This window comes from Panthera uncia (assembly GCF_023721935.1).
Source record: "Panthera uncia isolate 11264 chromosome C1 unlocalized genomic scaffold, Puncia_PCG_1.0 HiC_scaffold_3, whole genome shotgun sequence".
Classification (NCBI taxonomy): Eukaryota; Metazoa; Chordata; class Mammalia; order Carnivora; family Felidae; genus Panthera; species Panthera uncia.
Genome location: NW_026057584.1, coordinates 101,784,520 through 101,792,756, shown reverse-complemented (window position 1 = coordinate 101,792,756; position 8,237 = coordinate 101,784,520).

Here is an 8,237-nt window from a genome sequence, read left to right as displayed (position 1 = left end):
AAGCCATGGCTCTCTGCCACGGTTTTAATCAATGTCCTATGAAAGAAGCTGTGACATTGGTGTCCCCTTCCAAAGACAAAGGACCAGCGGGGCTTCTCCATGGAAGGCACTGAGTCAGGTGCCACAGGAAGCAGGGGGAGACCCTAACCCTGCCCGAGAGGGTGGGGGGGGTGGGGGGAAAGAGGAGCACAGACAGTGAAGGCAGATGGTAAGGAAGATCTGACAGGATTCTAAGGAAAGACACATGATAGAGCAGGTAAATGTGAGAAGCCTTCTGAGGGGCACCTGAGTGGCTCAGTCAGTGGAATGTCCAGCTTTTTTTTTTTCTTGAGAGAGAGAGAGAGAGAGAGTGAGCAGGGGAGAGGGAATGGGGAGAAAGAGACAAAGCAGGCTCCATGACCAGCACTCGGTCTGACACAGAGCTCGATCTCACTACTGTGAGATCATGACCTGAGCCTAAATCAAAAGTTGGTCGCTTAACTGACTGAGCCACCCAGGCTCCCCTGAGCGTCCAGCACTTGATTTCGACTCAGGTCATGATCTCACGGTTCATGGGTTCAAGCCCCATGTTGGGCTCTGTGGGGACAGTGAGGAGCCCGCTTGGGACTCTCTCTCTGCCCCTCCCCCGCTCATGCATGCGCACTCTCTCTGTTTCTGTCCCTCAAGAAAGGTTTCTGAGAAGGTGGGTACTCGGGTGGCTGTGAAGGGGTCAGGGCTTCCATGCTCCCTGTGGGACAGTGTCCACTGCCACCCGAGGACCACCTTTCTAGGGCGGTGGCCCTGCAAGGATGGGTAGGACTTCAGGAGAAGTGGGGGCAGAGAAGATTCCAGGCAGGATGGGTTCATAGCGAGATGGGGGAAAGCACTCGCAAAGCAGTGACCTTCGTGGTCCCCTTACCAGGCCATTTTACGGATGCGCCCCAGTCACATAGCTAACGTAGGGCAGAGCCAGAATTCAAACGGAGGTCTGTCCGGCTGCAGGGCCAGGGCAATGTCCCTCATGCTGAGCATGGGGCCTGCTCTACAAAAGAGAGAGTGCCGGGCTCCTAGGACACTGGGCGAGCCGGCATCAGAGGGCAAGCAAGGGTGAGATCCCTGGGGCTTTGCCGGGAGCAGCTCCAGAATCCCTCCAGAGAAGAGGTTTGGTCTCATAGCTGGGGCGCTGCAGGCGGGCCTGTCCCAGGGCCGCGTCTCCGCAGCCCTGGTGCACCACGACTGGAACTTGGCTCGAGTGCTTATCTGAGGCAGTCCCATCGATGGCCTGGAGCGCGCCAAATCATTTGTACTTCCCTGGACGGTGGGCAGCGGCACCGTCCGGGGGCGCTTTTAGCCCAGCTGCCAAGGCAGGGTGCACACCGTGGGCTGAGATGTGGAGAGGCCGTAGTGGGAAGGCCACCATGGCCACCAGACCACCGATGCCTGGTCATCCCCAAAGCACATGCAGTCCAGGGTAAGAAACGGGAGGGGAGGAGAAGAGGAGAGTCACACAGACGAACACTTGCACGCTTTGGAGGCCGCCATGGAGGAGGAAGGAGAGCCAGCCAACGTTCCTAGGAAGGACAGGGCAGAAAAGGACGGGCGGTCTGGCTCAGCACAACAGCTAAGGTGGGGAGCACTCGGGCCGCCAGCCGGTGTGGCAGGTTCCTCCCCCGTGCGGGCGGAGACACAAATCAGCCTTCAGATCCGGGGTTGGAGAAACCCGTCTTCCAGACTTTCCAAGGCAACAGCGTTAGCTCTTACTTGCTTTGCCTCTTGGTAGCGGTCCTTCAGACAGCCACCGCCTTATAAAGAAACTTTAGTTAAGTATGTCATCAAGGCTGCATATAAGACTTTATATTTGAGCTATTTTGTTCCATTCAGCCAACACTTAAGATGTGGCAATGAGCCAAATACAGTTTGAGGCCGAGACAGAGTTGAAGAGCCCACGGGGCATGTGCTCACGGGGCTCACTAGGCCCTCTGTGACAACAGGGACAAAGAGCACACAGAGAAGCAGCAAGCACCTGTATGAGGGGGTGCTAAGGAATGGCCAGGAGAGCCGTAACAAGTGGATGTGACTGGAAAGCCCTTGGCATGTTCTGGGACGAGGTGGCAGTCAGGCGGCATGGAGGGAGGGAGGGCAGCGAGTGACGGGGAAGGCCGAGGGCAGCCAGTGTGCTAGGTCTAGGCCATAGGACAGTCAGGGTGAAGGGATGGTCAGATCTGAGCTTTAGAAAGACAGTGTGGGGCACTTGGATGGCTCCCTCGGTGGAGCTCTTGATTTTGGCTCAGCTCATGATTTTGTGGTTCCTGAGCTCAAGCCCATCAGGCTCTGCTGGCAACACAGAGCCTTAGGATTCTCTCTGTCTCTCTCTCTCTCTCTCCCCTCCCCCCACCCTCTCAAATTAAATAAACTGAAAAAAGAAAGAAAGAAAGAAAGAAAGAAAGAAAGAAAGAAAGGAAAGGAAGGAAAGAAGGAGGAAGGAAGGAAGGAAGGAAGGAAGGAAGGAAGGAAAGAAAGAAAGAAAGAAAGAAAGAGGAAGGAAGGAAGGAAGGAAAGAAAGAAAGAAAGAAAGAAAGAGGAAGGAAGGAAGGAAGGAAGGAAGGAAGGAAGAAGGAGGAGGGAGGGAGGGAGGGAGGGAGGAAGGAAGGAAGGAAGGAAAGAAAGAAAGAAAGAAAGGGGGGAAGGAAGGAAGGAAAGAAAGAAAGAAAGAAAGAAAGAAAGAAAGAAAGAAAGAAAGAAAGGAAGGGGGAAGGAAGGAAGGAAGGAAAGAAAGAAAGAAAGAAAGAAAGAAAGAAAGAAAGAAAGAAACAAACGGCCATTTGGTTAAACGTCAGACTTTGGCTGAGGACATGATCTCACGGTTCGTGAGTTTGAGCCCTGAATCAGGCTCTCTGCTGTCAGCACAGAGCTTGCTTTGGATCCTCTGTCCCCTCTCTCTCTCTCTGCCCCTCCCCCACTGGTTCTCTCTCTCTCTCTCTCTCTCTCTCTCTCTCTCAAAATAAATAACTTTAAAAAATAAATAAATACTTTTTTCAAAAGATCATTTAAAAAAAATAGAGTGGGCAAGAGTAAAGCCAGTAACGGCACAGGACCCAGAACAGTCAGAGGTACAAGGAGAATGAGGAGAAAAACAAAGACGGGAAAACAGGAGCGAAAATTGAAAAAGGCCTCAGATTTTTCAGGAAATCAGAAATTTCTATTTTTTTCTTTTAAAAAAAATTTTTTTTAAGTTTATTCATTTTTGAGAGACAGAGAGAGAGAGAGAGCATGAACGGGGAAGGGGCAGAGAGAGGGAGACACAGAATCCGAAACAGGTTCCAGGCTCCGAGCTGTGAGATCTCACAAACTGTGAGATCCTGACCTGAGCCGAAGTCGGACGCTCGACCAACTGAGCCACCCAGGCGCCCCGAGAAATTCCTATTCTTCATAGGAAGTCCCTGGCATCTTTGCCCCAAACACGCTGGCGGAAATGGAGCTCACGACAGGCATCAGGTTCATGTTCCTGGGACACGAGGATCCCTCTCCCGGGCATGAGGTAAATAATAATTGGCTTCACCATTAAAGACAAAAAGAAAAAAAAAATTCCTAGGTACTATGTTCCTACACTTACACAGTTCAAGCATCTCTGTAGCAACAACAACAACAACAACAACACCTGTACACAGCCCAAACGCAATTTATTCCCAACAGATGACACGATCCGCACAGCATGACCTGAGCGATGGCTGACTGCCTTGGGAGGTGCTGCCGGTGACCAGAGCCCTTTAGGAAGCTACAGCCCAGAGTCTCCACAGCCAGGACACCGTCCCCTGCACGTCACACAGTCCACTGGCCGCCCGCCCCTGGCCCACCAGCGGAGAACCACGGCCGGAGCTAGGTGCCTGGTGGTGATGAGGTGAGGAAGCTCCGCGGGCCGATAAACCATCTTGCCTGCGCCTTCTCGCCAAAGCCAGCGTGGGGCTCACGAACGTAAGTCCCAGTCCACATTTACATATGTTACCACAGATTGAAAAGAATGATACCATACGTTTGTTTTCACCAGGTAAATCAGATGGTAGGAAAGCTTTTCCAGTCGTAACTACTGAAAATACACAGGGGCTATTTGGTGACAGCCCTTAAGAAGGCGACCAAGGGGCGCCTGGGTGGCTCAGTTGGTTAAGCAGCCAACTTCGGCTCAGGTCATGATCTCATGGTCCGTGGATTCGAGCCCCGCGTCGGGCTCTGTGCTGACAGCTCAGAGCCTGGAGCCCGTTTCGGATTCTGTGTCTCCCTCTCTCTCTGCCCCTCCCCTGTTCATGCTCTGTCTCTCTCTGTCTCAAAAAAAAATAAACGTTAAAAAAAAAAAAAAATTTAAAAAAAAAAAAAAAAAAGAAGGAGACCAAGGTACCCTTTTGATTCCTGTGGTACACTCACCTTGAGATACATGTGGTTTAACTACTAGAAATAATTAAGCTTGTTTTTAAAATATAAAGTTGATAGGGGCGCCTGGGTGGCTCAGTCGGTTGGGCGTCTGACTTCAGCTCAGGTCACGATCTCACGGTCCATGAGTTCGAGCCCCGCGTCGGGCTCTGGGCTGATGGCTCAGAGCCTGGAGCCTGCTTCCGATTCTGTGTCTCCCTCTCTCTCTGCCCCTCCCCGACTCTCCATCTCTCTCTCTCTCTCAAAAATAAACATTAAAAAAAAAAATGAAGATGTTTCAGTCAGAGCATGGAGATGAGATGCTACAGAAAAGCAGCTTTGCCCTCGTGGCAGCTGGGCCTTCATTCCCCTCAAGGCTGAGCACACAAGCTCTCTTCACGGCCTGGGCGGGGAGATAATACCCCCCAGCTCGGCCATATTACGGAGTTTCTCAGACACAATCAAAAGCTGTGTTCTACCATGAGGAACGCATGCGTGAGTCCTCTAGCGATACTTCTGACAATTCTATCAGTATAACTGAGAGCATCTAGCTTGGTGGCACGCATCTGAATGAGTAGAAATTAATAGTTAGCTATACTATGTCCGAACACGCTCTAGCATTTAAATTAGACAAAGACAGGAGGAGGGGAGCGGTATTAGAGGAAGTATCTTTCTTCATAGTGAGAGTCATAAACCCAAGGGCCCAGATTAGTTTTAAAATCTTTACATCCCCCGGGCGCGTGGGTGGCTCAGTCGGTGAAGCATCCGACTTCGGCTCAGGTCATGATGTCGCGGTTCACGAGTTCCAGCCCCACATCGGGCTCTGTACTGACAGCTCGGAGCCTGGAGCCTGCTTCGAATACTCTATACCCTTCTCTCTGTGCCCCTCCCCCCATCATGCTCTGTCTCTCCCTTTCTCTCAGAAATAAACGAATGTTAAACAATTGTTAAATAAAAACAAAATAAAGTTGATGGCAGAAGACAACTGGCCAGACCCAGGTCCGACCCCAAATGATGAAGTCCACACTACTATAGAACAGGGATTGCCACAGGCCCCCAAGTTCAAGAGGACCTCTGCAGAAGGTCAGATCAATGGTTTCACTCTACCTTCTATTCAACACTGGTCTGCAACAAAAGGACATAGTAAGTACTTGTGAAAATGGGAGCAGGTCAAAATGGAAGAGTGAGCTCAAATGTCAGTCCCTCCTGTTTCCTGACGCCTCTGTTCAAGTCCTAGTCAAGCAAAAGTCCAACAGCCAAGAGAACGAGAGGGCCACCAGTCGATGCAGGAGTTTGACAAAGCTGCCCTCCAGAAGGGCACTGGGAGACAAAAAAGAAAGGAAAGAAGGGGCTGTGGAGGGGAGGAGTGGGTTGCCCAGCAGGAACCCCAAATCTGCAGACCGAGCAGCCGGGGTATGGAGCGGGGCTGGAAACAGCGAGGTTAGTCAGAGGTCTGCTGGGAAACAGTGCACCCCGCTCCGGCAGCCAACACTGCATCTGTCCCCAAGGGCTCTGCTTTTGAGAGAAAAAGAGTACGCGGGGAGAACCAAGGAGGCCAGCCCGGCAGCTGCCCCCCACCCCAGAGTACACCTTCCCTGCTGTGGATGTTAGGGGCCTGGGGCACCATGACTGGTGTGCCCCACATTCACCCCAAGTCAAGCCTGCTGCATCACAGGCCCCGCCCGTGTACACGGAGCTCCTGGCCCGTCTCTGCAGTCCCTCATAAGTAAAGGGCTGGCTGGACAACCAGGTCACCAGATGTTTGAGGAAAACTGCAGCTTAAAGAAAATAAGGAACAGAATGAAGAGAAAAACTGCATAAAAATTAAACAAAGGTAACTCTGGATACAGAACTTTCCAAAGATCTAATATGCTCAGAAAGCCATGCTGTTGCATCCAGGAGGCCAACAACAGTTGCTCTGAGAAAGGAACAATTAGAGACAAAGAAAGCTGTGGTTCACACACACACAGACGTAAATAATGAGTTAGACAATAAAAGCTGATTCCACTAGTGTTAAGCTCCAGGAGAGCAAAGAATTTCATGTTTGGTCACTGCTGGATCTTGAGGACCTCCAACAGTGTTTGGCAAATCACAGGTGATGAAAGGAGATGGGGAGACAGAAAGAGAGAGCAAGAGAGAGAGGGAGGGAGGGAGGGAGGGAAGGAGGGAGGGAGGGAGAGGGTGGTTCCGAGAAAAAATAAACCTGGAACATACAGGAAGAGACGACGCAGATACGAATCTAAGAGCTCCAAAAGCAGAGAGCAGAGGTTTTGGAAAGAAAGCACAGAAAATGGAAGAGAGGAATTATCCGCCCCCCAAATTCAGAAACGCATTATTCTAGAGCTGAAGAGGTGTCATTGTTCACTGAAAGGCACCACCGAGTGCCGGGCCGGAGGAATAGGGAAGACCCGCATTTAGATCAGCCACTGTGTCATCTGGACAGTGCAGATGAAGAGAAGATTCTCTACGAGTCCATGGGCGGAGGGGAAGCCGGGCACCCGTAACAAGGGGTTGCAAGCAGAGTAACACCAGCCTTAGCGGCAGCGGCAGGTGCTTGAAGACAACGGGGCAAAGCCTCTAAGTTCTAAGGGAAAGTTATTTTGAACGTAGAATTCCCTGCCAAGCCAAGCCAGCAGCTGAAGGCAGGCAAAGGTAACAGTATTTCAGACGGACCGAGAGACTCTGAAAGCTTACCTCCAGTGCACCCTTTCCGAAAACGTACTCCAGCAAGACGAGGCTGAAAACCAGTAAAGGAAGATATGGGAGACCGAGGAAGCTAGAACTGACCCAACGGCCCAATGAAACAAATCTCAGCACGGCAGTTCACAGAAGACCTAGGAAGTCAGGAGTCCAACGATCAGGCGATCGTTGAGCTCTGACGTTTTCCAAAGAATGGAAGCAGATCCCAAGCGACAGAAAGAAAGTGGCCTTGGGAAAAGAGGACACATCATTATCTTCTCAACAACAAAAAAGCAATCAAACTTCAGGAAAAATGGGAGGAAGGAGGGGACCCTGCCCAGGAGACGGTCTCCAGTGGAAGTGAGCTGAAGTGGGAGTGACTCAGGCCATTGATGGAAGAGCCCACGTGACTGGACGCTCCAGCCGCTCTCCTTGGTGGGGTGTGGCCAGAACGGCGACGCCTGAAGGGGACACCATTAGCACACGGCACTCAGCTCGGCAGTGAGTCAAAGTTATGTTGGCCTCATAATCTAATTGTTGTTGAGTGGTAGTCCACCTTTAAAATTAATCTGCAGATAAAGCAGGGAGGCTTGAGTGACAGTCACAGAATAGAATGTTCATGTCATCGACCTTGATAATATACAGGTGAAAGGTGTCACAGAGAAAGAGAAAGGAGGGAGTCAAGAGACAAAGGGCAGGAATGTTAACATCCTCACCTTTCAGAGTGGGGAGCCAAGAGTTGCATGAATAACAAACAAGAAGTTTACACATAGTTTTAAGGGGTGCCTGGGTGGCTCAGTCGGTTAAACGTCCAGCTTCGGCGCAGGTCATGATCTCATGGTTTGTGAGTTCGAGCCCTGTATGGGGCTTTCTGCTGTCAGCACAGAGCCCACTTCAGACCCTCTGATCCCCTCTTTTTCTTCCCCTCCCCTGCTCGTTCTTGTTCTCTCTCTCTAAAATAAAAAACATTAAACAAAAAGTTTAGGGGCACCTGGGTGGCTCAGGCAGTTAAGTGTCCAACTTTGGCCCGGGGCCATGATCTCACCGTTCGTGAGTTCAAGCCCCGCATCGGGCTCTGCGCTGACGGCTCGGAGCCTGGAACCTGCTTTGGATCCTGTGTCTCCCTCTCTCTCTGCTCCTCCCCCACTTGCGCTCTATGTCTCCCTCTCTCTCTCTCT